General features: G+C 40.4%; 1 protein-coding gene across 3 annotated transcripts in view; it reads left to right on the forward strand.

Moving 5' to 3' along the window:
- The window catches only part of ELMO1 (engulfment and cell motility 1), a 683,834-nt gene that overhangs the window by 372,217 nt on the left and 294,581 nt on the right, over window positions 1-17,036 (forward strand). The window lies entirely within an intron of this gene.

Genomic DNA, 17,036 nt, shown 5'->3' on the forward strand with positions numbered 1-17,036 from the left:
TTTAAACAAGAGGCGGCAGCGAGACGGATCAGCAGCAGCGGGCACGAAAGAGTGGGGGTCTTTCCTGCCCCGAAGGAAGACACTAGACCACAAGGGTGACTTCAGGTATGTGCGGGGAGGGAAAGCATAGGTCAGTTCAATTGTTTGGTTCCACGGGAACCCCACAGGACCTGGATACATCCCCGCGGACCTGTAGCTCTCTTTTCACAACCCATTCCTCAGGACATACTCAGCAAGTCAGGTTTTCAGGATATCCATAATGATTATGCATGAGAGAGATTTGCATGCACCACCTTCATTAAATGCAAATATTTCTCACGCGTATTCATAGTGGATGTGCTAAAAACTAGATTGGATGTGTCCCAAGAACTGGATTGAGAACCCCTAATTTAATACAAACCCTGTTTTTATTTGCTAATAATTTGCTATAAAGTGAAATAATATTGGTAAAACTAGTGTTTTAATTTCCCCCTCTTGGACCTCTTTCTGACTCCAGATCACACGGGGGACTAAAGATACCTATTTTACCTAACAGGTTCTGTATGGTTTCTCCAACCTCCATTGTCACCCAATCACAAGGAGGTCTGCTCTGGGTTTGCATTAGGGGCTGTAATCTAAATCTAATTCCCATAACTACTGCTTTCTGTCTTCCTGGATCTAGGTATACTCTGGGCCATTTATGTTCCCAGATAATGCTTATTAAAAATCTGTCTAAGTTTCTCCAGAAACTTAGTGTATGTGATCTGCCTTGTAAGCTAAATGTAAGGTAAAGAGAAGATAGAATAAAGACAGAGATAGGTTTAAATAGATAGATACATTTTATTTCTTACCCAAAGACAAGTCTTCAAGTTGGTACAAGTACAGGCATCAGACTTTAATCAGGTACATTCAGCAGATAGATTCTGGGTACAACCGGACAGAGCTTCGCCGTCTGAGATAAGCGTTGGGGCGGATACCAAAACTATGGCAGATTGTCCCCTCTTTTATACACAAAGTCTCCATAGAAGTCAATGGTGGGAAACCTAGCTCTCAATTTCTGAGATGATACGTTCCCACGCGGGCTTATCAGTATGTTTTGGGAACAAGTTCTTTTTTTCACATCTCATTTCTGAGACACCTGTTCCCTGTTGCAATAGTTTTCACATACTTTTCACACCATCTTAAGAACTCTGTATAACCTTTGTAGCCTTCTATACAAAACTAATAGACTCCATTTTGTTCATCTGATTTAAAGTGACAGTTGTACCAGTTTGTGTCAGAACTCATGGTTCAGACCTGCTTTTTACAGATATTTGGCCTAGTCAGTACTTTAGTTATTTTAGGCTTCATAGCCTTGGCCCTCACTATTCCAGTGGTAGATCCAAAGCTAGGCCATATATTAACATTCCCCTCTTCACCCTATCCCATAGGGTGACACCAGGGTTAACATACCGTGGTACCATCCATTCCAGAAGGTATTCTATGAGGCCATAAAATTATCTGAGTCTTAAGGTCAACTGGCACAATGTGGTTCGTTTTCGGTGTGAAATTATCATCTTGGCAGTACTTCTATTATGCCAATCCTACTAAAACTTATAGTTACTACTACAATATTTTTTCTTCAACCTTTTAATATGCAGGTTCTATTTTATTCTTATCTATATGATTGTAAATACATTGCTATAAATCAAAAATCGTTGGTTATATACTGATTGTATCTTAATTATTCATTTGCATACATTTGCACAATTTATCACTTATAAAGCTTTATATGGTTATACTATATCCCTATGTGCTATTATCTGATTATACAGTTGTAGACATCTCTCCAGTGTCTCTAACAATTGCATAGGGATTGGTCCTTCTCAGAGGGAGATAGTCCAATTTGTTAGCTCCTGTGGTGTTAGGAAGGAGATTCTCATACAGGGCATATTGTCCTGCTGTTGTTTTTTTCATTATTGCGGTTTCAATTAAGCGTTCTACTAAACCTCTAGCACAAGGGATTATGCAACATCCTACTAAAACAAAAATTGCTACCACTATGAGTATAGTCGTGGCTGCTGAAATGATAAATGTCTTCCATGTACCAAAAGCTCTGTCCATCCAACCTGTCCAGGATGTATCGACACCAGAGTTTTCTGCCAATTCTTGTGACAGTGAGGTTAAGCCTTCCAAAGCTCTGGTAATCGATCCATCCGGAGCGGTATTGTTGGGGATAAAGGTGCAACACTGGGTACCTATCTTGTGGCACACCCCTCCATCGGCTGCTAGAAGTTGGTCAAGAACTAATCTATTTTCCAACGTCATCCGGCTAGTGGCATCTAATTGTGTTGCAATGCCTCGAACTGCATCCCTAGTGTAGTTCACAAATCTCTGCTGGTTGTAATATATATAGTTGATCCAGTCAAGATTCTTATTGATAGTCGCCCACCAAAAGAAAACTGATTCAAATCCTGCGGCTATTTGGTTTCTGGCTTTGAACTCATCGGGAACCCCTCTTGGAACTCCAATAGCATCTATATAGACCCGATCATCAAAAGATCCAGGCATTGCATTTCTCTTCACTCGTGAGGAAGAGCTGCTGTGAGGGGGAAGCAAGGATGCTATAATAATTGGAATGACCAATTTGACTAGGGCACATCTACCTGTCCAATTGTTAGGAAGTGTATGGAGGATAGTACGAGTTCCACAGTACCACCATATGTCTGCTCTAGCTTGTGAGAACCGAGTTAGGTTCATGTTATGCAGAGTCCCCTTTCCTAAGGTTGTGTTACAATTGGTTAAGTTACCTAAAAACCGTGTCTTTTTAATCCCATGGCGCTCCAGACATGTATGATATTTGGTAGCAGGATGTGGAACCCTGAATGCAGGTGGAACCCTCATCCGTGGGGGTAAGTAGGGGTGGTGCTCGTCAAGATGTTGACAAGACTGATTTATGTCGTCTTTAACCTGCAATAACTGCAACATACACCAAAATCCATCTGGATCATTGTGGAGATCTAAAGGGAAAGGAACTACTGTTGGTTCTGCTCTGGCATGGGAACAAAAATAACAATTAGAGACGTTCAAACTCTTTGTAGTATAATGTGCCCATTCAAGCCATAAGTTTGTCTCTCCAAATCCTGTTTCCAGTGCCACCAAATCTTTAGCATTATTAATTGGTACTATCTGGTAAGGAATTTTTATTTCTGGGATCTTTGTTGGTACCAAGGGATTGGTCGCTGTAGGTTGGGCTGGGGGAACAATTTTGAATTTTCCAATAGGGTCTCTACCTGTGGCATCTATTCCTATGGAATAGGTTCTGTATGTAACAATCGTTACTCCTCTGAAAGTGATAGCCACTTGATTACATTTGGTCATATGGCAAAGGCCAGTGACTCGCAATTTCATGATGGAAATACTCTTTTTGAGATCTGGGCTCTCAATACCGGAGTAGGGAACCCATGAACCTGTGTACCACCATACCTGAGCCCAACTTCCGCAATTGGGGAAGGGACACAGGTATACTTCATAAGCAGACAAATATTGCTGCACAGGTTGTTCCCCACACATTGTGTATGCACACACATCAAGGGTGATTGTGGTTGTGTCCTTAGTAGTGGGTAATGTTATTTCATAAGTGGGTGTAAATTGGGGTAGAGAATTTGCTAGGTACTGTGTTCCAGGTAGCATGGGTGTGGTGAGCACACATAACAGGAGGGCTAAGCACTTCATGTTGGTAGGTGACATCCCTAGTGTTTTAGCGAGAGATGTATGAGTATGGGGGGTAAATTCTAATAGCCCCTCTTTCAGTAGGATCTGGGATTTCGAAAAGACCATATATTTCCAAGGGTTCCAATCCAACCTCTCTGATGAACAGGATAGGAATCTCAGCAGTGCCCAATACGGTGTATGTAATTACCCAAAAATCTACGACGTCACCAGTCTGTGGTCTTATTAGGAGGTCGTCTGTTTGTTCAAGGTGTAAGCCGAAGGTGCCTCCAAACAGTACCTGAGTGTGTATAACCGTACGGCTAGGACCTAATGTCCAACTGTCAAACAAAGGCTCACACAGTATGTGGTATCGGGTGAAGGGGTCCCAATTGGGATCGTCTTCTGGAGCAGGGTCCCAATGAGGATGAAGTAATTCTCTTAGATATTCTGGGGGTTCGGGGATCAAGTGTGCACTTAAATTTAAAGGCGACGGTGGGGGAGAATCTGGTGGAGAAGGCGGGGTGTCTGGAAAAATCTGGGACATATATGGATGGTCAGTTAGGCGTGTTGAGCTGTCTATGAGGACGAGTGACTGGGACGGTGATGTGTGGCGTAACTACAGTAGTATTCGTGGGAGGAGGAGTGTCAGTAGTATGAACCAAAGAATAAGGAGGAGGGGTGGGTCGTAAATCAAACAAGGTAATATTATCCTCAAAAGTACTTGTACGATTGGGGACAATATAGACCGAGCTACTAATAGGAGTGGGAACACTTGTAAAATACAAAACAGGAGGATCAGTGAGGCAAGGAGTAGCAGATGCAATAGTGTCAGGGAGTGTTGACATGGACTTACGTAGGGAACGAAGTCCTTCTGAAACGAATGCGAGGTCATCTCCCATACTGGCCAGTGTGAGGCCAGGTGGCGGTGGACAGCCTGCACCTGAAGGAATCGGGGTGTCCAGGGGAAGGGTCTTAGGCAGATCTTTGGGTAAATCAAGGTGAGATGAATCTCCTTCCATCAAGGAGGAGAAACTTAGCACTGGGGGAGGCTCATTTCGAATATCCATCAAATCAGTTTTAATTGGAAGTTGTTGTTTTAAAACTTCCCATGCTTCTTCTAATGGGGAAGATACCACTTTTGGTAGATCCCCAGTACCTGGTTTAGCTGGAAGTATGAGAGGACGGCGGAGAAGAGCTAGATCCTCCGCTAATTGGGGAATTTTACTCTTGGGGCGTGCACCTAATTGATCCCAGCTAGGAGGAGTAGAACACTCAGGTTCTAGAATAGGCATAGAAGAGGTCACTGGAACAGGGGGTGCTTTAAGGAAACCCCGATCATGGAGTTCCTGACAAATAGCCCGTGCTTGTGTAGCAGGACTACATGGAATGAGACCCATCTGTCGTAATTGGGACAGGATAGGGTACTGTAGGGATTCAGTTGGCAAGGAATCAGTTTGGACATGGGAGTCAAAATGTTGTGGTGGAGGTAATGTTTGGGTTGTGTGCTCCATATGTGGGTAGGTAGTTGTTTGGGTGGTCATGTGCGAAGTCAATCCTGATCTTAGACTAGGGTAGGTGGAGGTCTGGGCAGCTACGTCAATTTGACTGATAGCAGGATGCTGGACGGTGACCGGAACCAATGGGTTCGGGACACAAGGATATTGTTCAACAATGGGTGGGGGTATCTCAATCTCATGGCCTCCGATAGTACGATATACATGAGGCGGGGGTGGCGCTAGCGCCTGGGTAGTGCCTTGCATCGTTGGAGCAGCAGTAATAGTGGGCAATTGGGCGGTGGTTGTGGCTACTGGGATTGTTGAAGGGGTTAAGGGCGTCTGGGTTTGTACTGACCCCTGAGATATTGGAATTGGGTCTTTTTGTGATGAGGGAAGAGATAGATCAACTACACCAGCAATATGCACGGTAGTAGGTGGGTCAAATCTGATAGGAGCGGGAGGTACCGCAGGCAGCAAGGGTATTACTGTCTGTGATCCTTGAGATGAGGGGGTCTGAGTCTGAGATCCCTGAGAAATCTGTAGCTGAATTTTATCACAATATCCTGGGGGTATCGGGGTATATCCTACTGCACATGGTAGGAGTTTGGTAGTACCTGCAGCGGCAGCAGCATCATAGGGTGGAGGGGCCGTAGGTGTTATTGCCTCTTGGCAAGGGGCTTGATCGCAATTAGACCTCGCTAGGGCTCTGTCATTCTGGTTTTGTGCAATAAGTATGAATTTATTAATAGCAGCTAAATGCTTATCCCTAGATTTTCCGGTTTTGTTGGATTCATTGTAGCAGATCAAAGCTTGGAGCTTACCCTGATCAAATGAACCCTTTGTTGGCCATTCTAGTCCTGGGTCTTTAGCGGACCAAACGGTGTGCCAGGTCTGACATAAACGGGAAAGTTCTTTTTTATCAGCAGGGAAAAAGTTGAGAACTCTTTCCAGGGGGCTAGTGGAGGACTGAGTGGACATAATGGATTTAGGAGTAGGGGGAAAACAATCCACATAGGTGGAGGTGTGCAGTGTAAAAATGGCAAATTAAATTCCCAATTGGATCCTAGTTCAAAGAATTATAATAGGTACCTCTATGAATATATATATACATAAATAAAAAGGGTGCAAAAGAAGATCATTCAAAGGAAAACATGCATCATGCGTATCGAAAATACCTTTATACTCACGTGTCTTCAAGAGCGTCCCAGTAACGGAACCTAGAACATAAATTACCAATTGGCGGAAAGCCCTATGCTTTTGCCGCAGGTTAAATATACAGACAATTGAAAGTCACAAAGATGAAAAGTGTAAGAAAATAGAGTAAAAGATGATTAGTGTCAGCTATTATATATTTATACTACTCTATCCCAAATTAATAAATACTACTCCCCAGAGTGTGCTTTTAAAGGCGTAAAGGAAACCCGGTTTCCTAGCCTACCAGGAACTATCCCGTATACATGGCAGAGCCCCCAAAAGGGGACATTGCAAACACTCCCAAAAAGGACTCAAGAAACCAGCGGATAAGGTGTCATGAGTCGAAGAGCAGCGGTCCAATGAGTTTCCGCTGATTAGAGAACTTCTCGTGTACGATTGAACTTCTCGTGTGCGACTAATCACCCCAAAGGACCTGTAGTTTGAGAACTTCTCGTGTACAACAGAAATTTGTGGTTAGGGAACTTCTCGTATACGAATAACCAAACTACAACATTGGAAAGTTAGGAAACTTCTCGTGTAAAAGCTAACCATCCAAAAATATTGAATGCCCGAGTCAGCCTGTATACAATCTCAACTAATGTCTTAGGCGTCCCTATATTGCCACAGCGATCATCTATACAGGTAACCCCTATATGGGCAATAATGCCGAAACTGCAGGCCACTCCGAAAATGGAATGGAAGTCTGCCCAAAATCTAATAAATGAGATACTGTCATCCATCGAAGGGGCACCCTCGATGGATGTGAGTCCCAGACATCAGTATCAAAGTTAATTGCATGACACTAGTAGAAGGAAATTAAATAAATAAAAAATTAAGAAATAAAGAGAAAAAGGAAAAAGCAAATAAGAAATATGACGTGTTCCTAGAAAGAACCTCAGAAATCTAATCCAGTGAAAGGAAAAACCGATTTCAACAAAAGGCAAGAAAGGCATTATAACATGTGTAGTGTAGAGCTATATCCCTAGAATAAATGGAATAAAGTTAAATACATATTAATTGCTTTTGGTTGGAAGTCGCATCCAAACAGGAAAATATAAGAGAAGCATATATTATAATAAATTGTGAAACGGGACACAGTGGTGTAAATATGACAAGTTAATATCCATACACTCAGAAAAGGACCATAATAAACAAAATAAACCCCAATGCGATGGCAGGAAGCTTTTGTGACTAAACAGGTAAAAGGGAAAAAGAACAAATTAAAACATGTGATTCTTACATTAAGAACTTCCAATGATACAGCATAAAACATACATACTAACCAGTGACTGAAATAATATGTCTAAATGATGACAAACAGAACAGCTGCAGCATTAGAAGGAAAGAAAAGGTGGGTTGGGTTATAAGGAATCAACAGGAACTAACTGAAGAAGTAAAGCAATGCTGTATTCTCATGGTACGCAGCCATCATCTTCTCAACAGAAAAGGGAAAACATATTTTATATGCATATCTATTAAGGTAAAAACAAAGAAATGCTGCTATATAGTCCATAATACTTCTATGTAACTGCGATTGTCGTTCTCAGGATGTGGAAATATACATCCGGACACATTTAGAATATAAGTCATTACTGCACTCGGAGGACGAAAACCACAACGCAAGCGAGGAAGTGCAGTTATATAATCCATATAGCGTCTAAGCAAATTTCAAATAGGAAAATAAATAACAAACCTTAAGCATTAATTAAGAGTATAACATTATCCCAAAATAAATTGTAAATTAAAAGGGTGTGATAACAACTGCTAGAACAAGTACAAATTTAATAAAACAACTGAAAATAGTAGCCAAGAGACTATCAAAATTAAAAAGGAATATATTTAAATAAGTGGCAGAGAAGAGAACGTAACCTTACAAACAGACAGGCTATATGTAAGAGCAGGAAGCATAGTCAGGAGAAAAGAAGGGTGCCGTTGCCGTACAGGGCGAAAGGTTATTACCGGAGATTATTAGAAACAGGATAATACATTCCAAAGCTAGAGATTAACAGATACGAGAGACAAAGAGGACAGAGAATGGAGGGGAAGTTATTTATAAAACAGCCACAGAAAAAGAGGAAAATAGACAGCTATGCACTTGTAAATGGGGAAAGCAAAAATACAGAGAAATGAGACTGCAAGTATAGGGCGAGAGGTCTCAGTCATAAAAAGCTGAGAACTTGAAAACAGCCGTAGAGAGGAAACAGACCTTTCCTTTATTAGAGAGAAGTAAAACAAAAGTGGCTAGAGAGCTGAACGCCGTAATCGGTGCATCCAGCTAACGGTGAAAGAAAGTTATAAATAAACAAATAGAATAAGGAGACATACAAGCGGGTACGAGGAAAAAGGGACACACTCCGAACAACAATCTTATCAGGGGTGTGCACAGAACAAAACTATAATAACAGGAGGAAACAAAGGTAGCTGTGCAGTTTTAAATAGAATGCAGGAAGTGTGGTTCACAACTAGAAAGGTAGCAAGAAAGAATTTTGTTTTAAAGGGAGAAAAACATGTAAGCTCTTCGGGTAAGGCACCTTAGTTTACAGTGTATACCAAGGTTGCCACACCGCAAATTATGAAAGGAAAGCTTGAGGGTGGTAGAGCAGAACAGAAAAAAACTAGGGCAAGCGGTACAAACTCAGTCATGCAAGACGAACAAAGCTGAAAAAGACTGTGAAATGCTTAACCGTGTAGGACAGTTTTGACATACGTCGCTTAGTGTTAAAGATTATGGATGGGCAGCGGACCAGCAGTGCCATCATAGAAGTAAAAGTCATGAAAATTTGAGCACAAACATTTTTACAAGAAAAAGTCTGTAGCTAGCATGCTCTGAAAATCACGCTATATTCCTGTATTATAGAGCACAAGCACAATATGATAGCATTTAAATGTAACAAAAACAGTTGCTTCTCAACAATATAACCACAATATGCAGCAGTCTTCCTAAAACACTACCAGTTAAGCATTCAGCAAGAAATACATGCGTATTAATCATAGCAAGGTAAATGTGACATTATAGTGGAACATTAAGACATATATCTATGCAGGGCAAAAGAAAGTAATATCTGTAGGAATTGAATAATACCATTTAAAGTGCAAAAACCGGGATTATGGAGCATAAATCATGGGGGGCCACGTAAATGAACAATCAGCATACTACCAAAAACATATTAAAGAAACACTGTAATGTAATCACCGGAAGCCACACTAGGACAAAGAAGGAGAAAGCCGGTTTCCAAAGGGGTAAGTTATGTATGTTTGAAAGAAAGATACCTTTTTAACACTTTGTAAGCATATAGTGTAGCACAATGAAATCTATCAGGCTGTCAGTATCAGCACAAAAATAAAGGAACCTGTCTTGGGGTTGAAATCACGGCTCAGAGACAGAATGAGAAAGCATTTGTTTAAGGGAGATGAAATGAAATAGAGGGCAACGGCCAAAAGTCAAAGCAGTATGAGCATAAAATTTTTGGGGAGTGGGGGGGCAACGTCCAAATAAAAGGAGAATGCAGAATAAGACTAAGATGCAGTGCCATAATCTTAAAAGTGAAGGAAAAAGAATACATCCGTACATTCTTACATGCTCAGAAGTGCGCGTATAACGGACTTGGCAGCATGAGGAAATATACCAGAAAATTAGATATAGTTCGATAAATTTAGGAGCAATACAATTGACGGAGGATAGACAGCAAAAGGTTCACAATATCCCTGTGTAAATGACTGGTTAACTTGTACCACTTCAGGATAGAACAGAAAAAACGGACGGAGAAGGGGGAAAGAAATTACTTTCTGAGCTTTTAAAAGTGAACTGTAGCCTCTGCCAAAGCAGTGCTGGACTGACTGATAAGGCAGCTAAAGTGGGCAAGCTTCCCAGATTCTCATGTCCTTGAGATAGTGAACCACAGCGCTTGTTAGGGAAAACTCTTAAAAGTTACAGAAATATGTGAGGGAAAAAAAAAAGGTTTAGAACTTCAGCTCTTCGGGCAAATTTAAATGGATTTATAAAGGCAGATTCGAAGCCCAAGAGGGAATATATATGAAATATGACAATTACTAGTAATGTAGTAAATTTTGTTTCAGAAAGAAAATTAAAACTCACACCACATGGGACTGAGAAGAAGAAAGAATAGTTTTATAGGGAATAAAAAACGATTTCTAGTTTGCACGAGAAGCCAAAAAGGTGTATGTAAAGAGTTAAGTTACCCCAAATGGTACCGTGCGGGCCACACGAACAGTCGGTAGAGCATCAGAGAAGAGGGCAGGGAGGATTATTATGGCAGAGAAAGTGGGAGCAGAACAAAGTGTTGTAGAGGAAGGAATTCAGATTGGACATAAGGGAAAAAGAAGTGGCTATGGGGGTAGGGTGAGAGCACAGAACTGAGCAGCAGTGAAAAAGAGCAATCAGTTGAACTACGCAGTAGATAATAAAAGACAGGAAATGCGCTTCAAAGTGAAAAAAGCCAAGCCAGATTTAGACAGGTGGAAACCAGTGCCTTGTATGACAGCGGCATACAGAGATAAGAACTAAGAAAAGCAGAGACGGCACAGTATAGTGCCCACAAAAATCCAAATCAGACGGAGTACGGAAACACACACACAAAGATGCAAAAGGAGGAAAAAGAAAAAGGAGCGGACACACCCCCAGACAACAAGACGGCCATATACTGTCACAGAAATTAAAAAGGAAAGATAAGATCAGGAAATGTGTGTAACAGCTGAAAAGATAACACAGGAGCATAAGATAGAAACTATATATGTGTAAGGAGAAACGGAAATCAGAGGTTCTGATGCTGCACTATGAAAAAGAGCCGAGAAAAGTACAGGAAGAAGGGCTGTTAGAGGGAAAGCATAGTGCAGAGGACTGAAAGAATAGAATAGGGTATGCTGGGAAGTGTAGTGCACAAAGGTGTGGATACGGATGGCAAAGAACTGAAGGAATATACAATTCTTGCAGTTATCATGAGAGACAGAGAAGTTTAAAACAACCGCAGATAAGACTTAGAGAGATAAGGGGAAAGCAGCAGTTGGACGGCGGTAAGCAGTGTTTGCAGCTGAAAAGAAAAGAAAGTTGTAGGAAGTCCAATAGGAAGATACCCTCCTAGAGGCATAGAGTAAAAGGAACAGTCCCGAGACATTAAAAAAAAATCTCATGGATAACTGTTTCAGCACAAGATCAAAAGTATGTGTCGCACACACAGAGTGAAGGCAATAGCAGATGTGGAAAGGTGGGGGCTGTCAGTTTTGAAGAGTGGTAATAAGAACAGAGAAACCAGAAGGATTTTAGAAGGGAGCAATCTGAAAGCGTGCTGTTCTCCCAGAGTAAAGAAAATTCCCCCGATACGGGAGCCTACAGAGAAGAACGGAGCAGGATTAGAGCCAGGGGATTAATAGGAAGAGGTAGGCAGAGGAAGTTAGGATGCAGGAGAGCAGGGAAAGGGATTGGGGGGGGCGACAGAAGAAGAAAGATCAGAATACATAGTAAGAAAAGGGGGACAGGGATTTGAAAAGGGGGGATTAAGACAGAACACAAGATGGGATGGGAAACAGAGAATGCCCAATCTCTAAGGATTGTTAAGCGAGAATGCTAGCATAAAGACCAATCCAAAGATTTTGAACATTGAAATAAACTTACAGCAAACCCCAAATCGCAGTCGCCTGGATTCGGTGTTATGCACCAATCACACAACAAGCACAGTCTTGCGTACATCGCGCAAATCAAAGAAATGGACAGAATAGGAGAAAGAAAAGGGGGTGAGAAAGAACAGAACAGAATATAGAAAAACAGAAATGAGAGTTTGAACTCCCCACTGGGTTAACAATTAGGGAAAGAGATCAGCACAGAAAAGGGCAGAGAAGCAGGTGTGTTAGTGCAGCGCAGGGCATGGAGAAAATCAGGGAAGAAAGTAAAAAGACAGAAGAATAGAAGAGTAGTTAAAGTAGGGGTGTCCATGATAGGGATAACAGCAGAACAGCAGAAAAACAGGAAAAAGGTGATAGAAAGATAACATAGAACATTTGAACGCACAATATAAGTATCCCCTCTTGCGTTCAAAAGAAGAGAAAGGAGGATAGAGTGAACGGTCAGGGTACGGCTGGTCACCACTGTTTTAATTTCCCCCTCTTGGACCTCTTTCTGACTCCAGATCACACGGGGGACTAAAGATACCTATTTTACCTAACAGGTTCTGTATGGTTTCTCCAACCTCCATTGTCACCCAATCACAAGGAGGTCTGCTCTGGGTTTGCATTAGGGGCTGTAATCTAAATCTAATTCCCATAACTACTGCTTTCTGTCTTCCTGGATCTAGGTATACTCTGGGCCATTTATGTTCCCAGATAATGCTTATTAAAAATCTGTCTAAGTTTCTCCAGAAACTTAGTGTATGTGATCTGCCTTGTAAGCTAAATGTAAGGTAAAGAGAAGATAGAATAAAGACAGAGATAGGTTTAAATAGATAGATACATTTTATTTCTTACCCAAAGACAAGTCTTCAAGTTGGTACAAGTACAGGCATCAGACTTTAATCAGGTACATTCAGCAGATAGATTCTGGGTACAACCGGACAGAGCTTCGCCGTCTGAGATAAGCGTTGGGGCGGATACCAAAACTATGGCAGATTGTCCCCTCTTTTATACACAAAGTCTCCATAGAAGTCAATGGTGGGAAACCTAGCTCTCAATTTCTGAGATGATACGTTCCCACGCGGGCTTATCAGTATGTTTTGGGAACAAGTTTTTTTTTCACATCTCATTTCTGAGACACCTGTTCCCTGTTGCAATAGTTTTCACATACTTTTCACACCATCTTAAGAACTCTGTATAACCTTTGTAGCCTTCTATACAAAACTAATAGACTCCATTTTGTTCATCTGATTTAAAGTGACAGTTGTACCAGTTTGTGTCAGAACTCATGGTTCAGACCTGCTTTTTACAGATATTTGGCCTAGTCAGTACTTTAGTTATTTTAGGCTTCATAGCCTTGGCCCTCACTATTCCAGTGGTAGATCCAAAGCTAGGCCATATATTAACACTAGCCCTTAGTTTGTATGACATGTTTTAAATGAACTCAAGCTTTCTCCGTTTTATGAGCATTTAAGGTAGTGGTTGTCAGTGCTTCTTCTCTTTGGGGGGGGGGGGGGGGGCAAAAAACAGAGGTTTCTGGTTAGGGTCTTTAAGTGAAGCTGCAATGGGGAAATTGAAGCAAATAAAAAAAAAAATTACAGATCTGCAACAAAAAGTATCAGGTCATTGACCTGAAATTTTAGCCTTTTTATTTTGGTCTCTGAGCAAGCTGTAGGTTATTGTACTTTTGCATGGACAGAGTAGCAATTCTTTCTGTGACAAAGATGTACTCGGTGTTCATACAAAAAGATTCTAACTAAGAAAATGACAGTGTACTCTAGGTAAGAGATGTAATTTACTTTCATCATCTTCTTGTCAAGTGATTGCTTTCTGCTTGATTAGTGAGAAGTTGATGTATCAGTGGCATCACATGTAGGCAAAGGAAGACATTATTTATTGTTGCCTCAGACCAGTGATTTGTACTTTATAGCATGTCACCAAGCAACAGAAGTAATCCTTTGGAACAGAGCAGAGTACCACATATCGGACAAGTACTTAGCTGGGCTAGGACAATGGCAGGCATGCATAACCAGACATGTCTGATATTCTTATGGAAATCCCACAACTACGGCATCCATTTATGAAGGCAAGACCTCCCAAATTGTGGAGCATGATAATCAAATCTGTCTTAGGTATTTTTTGTGCCTTGTTTGACAAAGAATATTACTTTTAAACAAAATGGTATTCCTTTGTCTCTGTTGTTTTTGTCTTAATTTATTGGGTGTTATTTTATGGCCCTAATTGCTTTCTTGGGGTGGTGGTGTATTTTCTCTGTTTTGTATATCTTTTAGGTTTTGAACAACCACTTTTGGTGGTTTTAGATGAGATATATTTAAGGAAGTGAAGATATAAGAGAGGGTATATCATTGCCTGAGATGTGAAATCTCATTGTGTTTACCTGGTCTAGTCTATACTGGCTGAGGTGTGAGCCACTTCATTTAGTGGAAATATATAGAATAGGATATTATAGCCTTTTAGAATGAAAAATAATAATCTTTTATTAAGGGCCCATTTCACAGAGGGTTTGTGCGTTTTTTTTTTTTAACCATTACATAAAGAAAAGAAAGTTTAGAAGAGTCCCAAGGGTGGAACTGTTGATGACAGCTATCATAAGTTTGGTGGAATATTTTTATTTATTTATTTATTTTTGGGCTGTGTCCTTTTTATGTATACAGATCAATTATTGGTCCCTTTTGGAGAGAAAGTTTGAGAAGACCATTCAGAAACTTATTTGTCTGCTGGTGCCTAGTGGGTTAAGGCTGGTTTCTGGTCATTAATTCTCAGAAATCAGAAGCATTGTGTTTTGAGAGTAGCAGTGCTCTCAGTTGAGTACTAGGCTTAAAATAGAGTGGTTAGCCATCCCAGTGAAGGATTTTATAAGGAATCTGTCAGTAATTATGGACTTTGATGCTTTATTGTCTCTTGGATCAAAGCATCGATGCAGCATAATTCCCATAACATTTACGGCTCTGTTTACTAAGCAGCGTTATAGGCGTGTTAATGTTTTTAACGTGTGTAAAACATGTACATGCTTATAATATCCCTATAGGTGCCTACATGGTTACAGCGCATGCGCTAAGGGTAGGTGCACTAAAAACCCTAATGCACCTTAGTAAACAGAGCCCTTTAATGGTAAAATGGTTATCTCCATTCTCGGAATAGTCTGTTACTCTGTTATGCAGACTTTTGTGAGCATTGTAATAAAGTTTTTAATGTTGTTTATAAAGGTCTTCCAGGAAAAATCTTAAAGAGGCCAGTTATTCAAAATAGGGCTGCAATGTAATATAGCATTATAAAAGAAGAGAGAATGTTCTTTTTTTTGGGGTGGGGGGGGGGGGGGGTAATTTTCATTAGTATTCTATGGCATGGCATTTACATAATGAAAGTTTAGTTGTGGTCTTTTAAGGATTCATGACTAATTATCCAGCATGTTTTACAGACTGGTACATTCCTTGGGGACTGTTGCACTCTGCTGAAAGGTATATTTGTTGGCATTGCTGACAAGGCCTGTGATTGTGAAAAGGCTTTCTCAATAGTGACTCTAAAATGACATTTAGAAAGTATTCTATTTCAGGTCACGTGGAATGGCATTTTAGGAAGGACATGCTGGTTGAGACATCTGGTTCCTCGAGTTTTTTAGAACAGGAGCTGCACACTTAGAGCCTGTTCTAAGATACACAGAGGCGTATTTTCAAAGCACTTTGGGAGGCTAAGTTCCATAGGTTTCTATGGAACTTTGGGAGGCTAAGTGCTTTGAAATTGAGCCTGACAGTGAAATGGACATTTATACACTGGTTACGTGTGGCACAGCATGGCAACATAAATATTTGTGCTAGTATTTCAAAACATACTTGTTTGTGTCGGCACATACACAGCATGCTAGCGTTTTAGAAACGTTCATGTCTATTTCTGACACTGTCCTCGACTGGAATCTCTTTGGGGGGCAGGGGGGTTAGAAACATTAGGAGATTAATGGGACAGCCTCCCCATATTCCTCCACGGGAGCGCTACACCAAGCAAGCATTTTTTTTTTAAATCTAGATGTATTGGGGAGCAGATGTAGATCCTGATGTCTATCTTTTTATTCAGAGATGTGCATTCCCCTTCTGAAACAGGGAATGCACATTTATTTTTTTTGGCCCCATCCTCTTTAAACCTTAAATATACCCAGACCATGCCCCCTTGCTATATGCACATTTTTGAGATTTAGAAGGGGAAGTAATCAACATGGGCTACCATTAAAACAGGTTATTTTATAACTAACTCATGCTATTTTAGCATAGGTCCCATTTGATGCAATAAAACCTAGTTATTAAAAATCCAGGTTAACAATAAAAAGAAAAGAAAAAAACAATAAAAAAAAACCAAACTTATTTGATAACTTCCTCATTTAGATGTATATTTCCCAGCATTTTAAAGTTATTTGCAGTATACATATCTAAATGTTGGGTTATGCACCTGTGAAACATGCATGGGGCTTCTAAATAAGCACCTTAGTTGAGGTTGTCCTGTTAAGTCTTCTTCCTGGTGGTAATGGATAAAAGGAATAAACAGAGTTTTTATGGTTTTCTGTTTTACTATTTTTTGTTTGTTATGAACAGCTCTGAATGTTTTGCTCATCACAAGACAGTACATAAGTAAATAAGTCTTACTGAATCAGAACCTTAGTGCTACAATGATTCAGACCTCTAAATGAACCAAGACATTGTTAAAGTTGTATATTAATATATTATCACATTTCTTATTGAAACGGTGGCTTTCTCATTCACCTATTACTCTCTTGCTTTTTTTCCCTCTATCAAATGTGAAATTAGTCTTTCCTGACTTGTTTGTATTCACTTTTTTGTTTCTCGGTTTCTTTTCTAAGAGATTCCAATCTGTTTTCAGGAAAGCCTGTAGATTGAGGAAGATGGTAACTAGATACCTTAGGTGGTGGTGTTTTTTTTTATCATCACTTATCCAAAATTGATAATTCCAGTAGATTGAAGTCCATGCAATGATAGGCTGAGGTATAAAACAAGTATAGTTATTGTAAGTGGATTCCATTAAACCCTT

This window comes from Microcaecilia unicolor, chromosome 1 (assembly GCF_901765095.1).
Source record: "Microcaecilia unicolor chromosome 1, aMicUni1.1, whole genome shotgun sequence".
Lineage (NCBI taxonomy): Eukaryota > Metazoa > Chordata > Amphibia > Gymnophiona > Siphonopidae > Microcaecilia > Microcaecilia unicolor.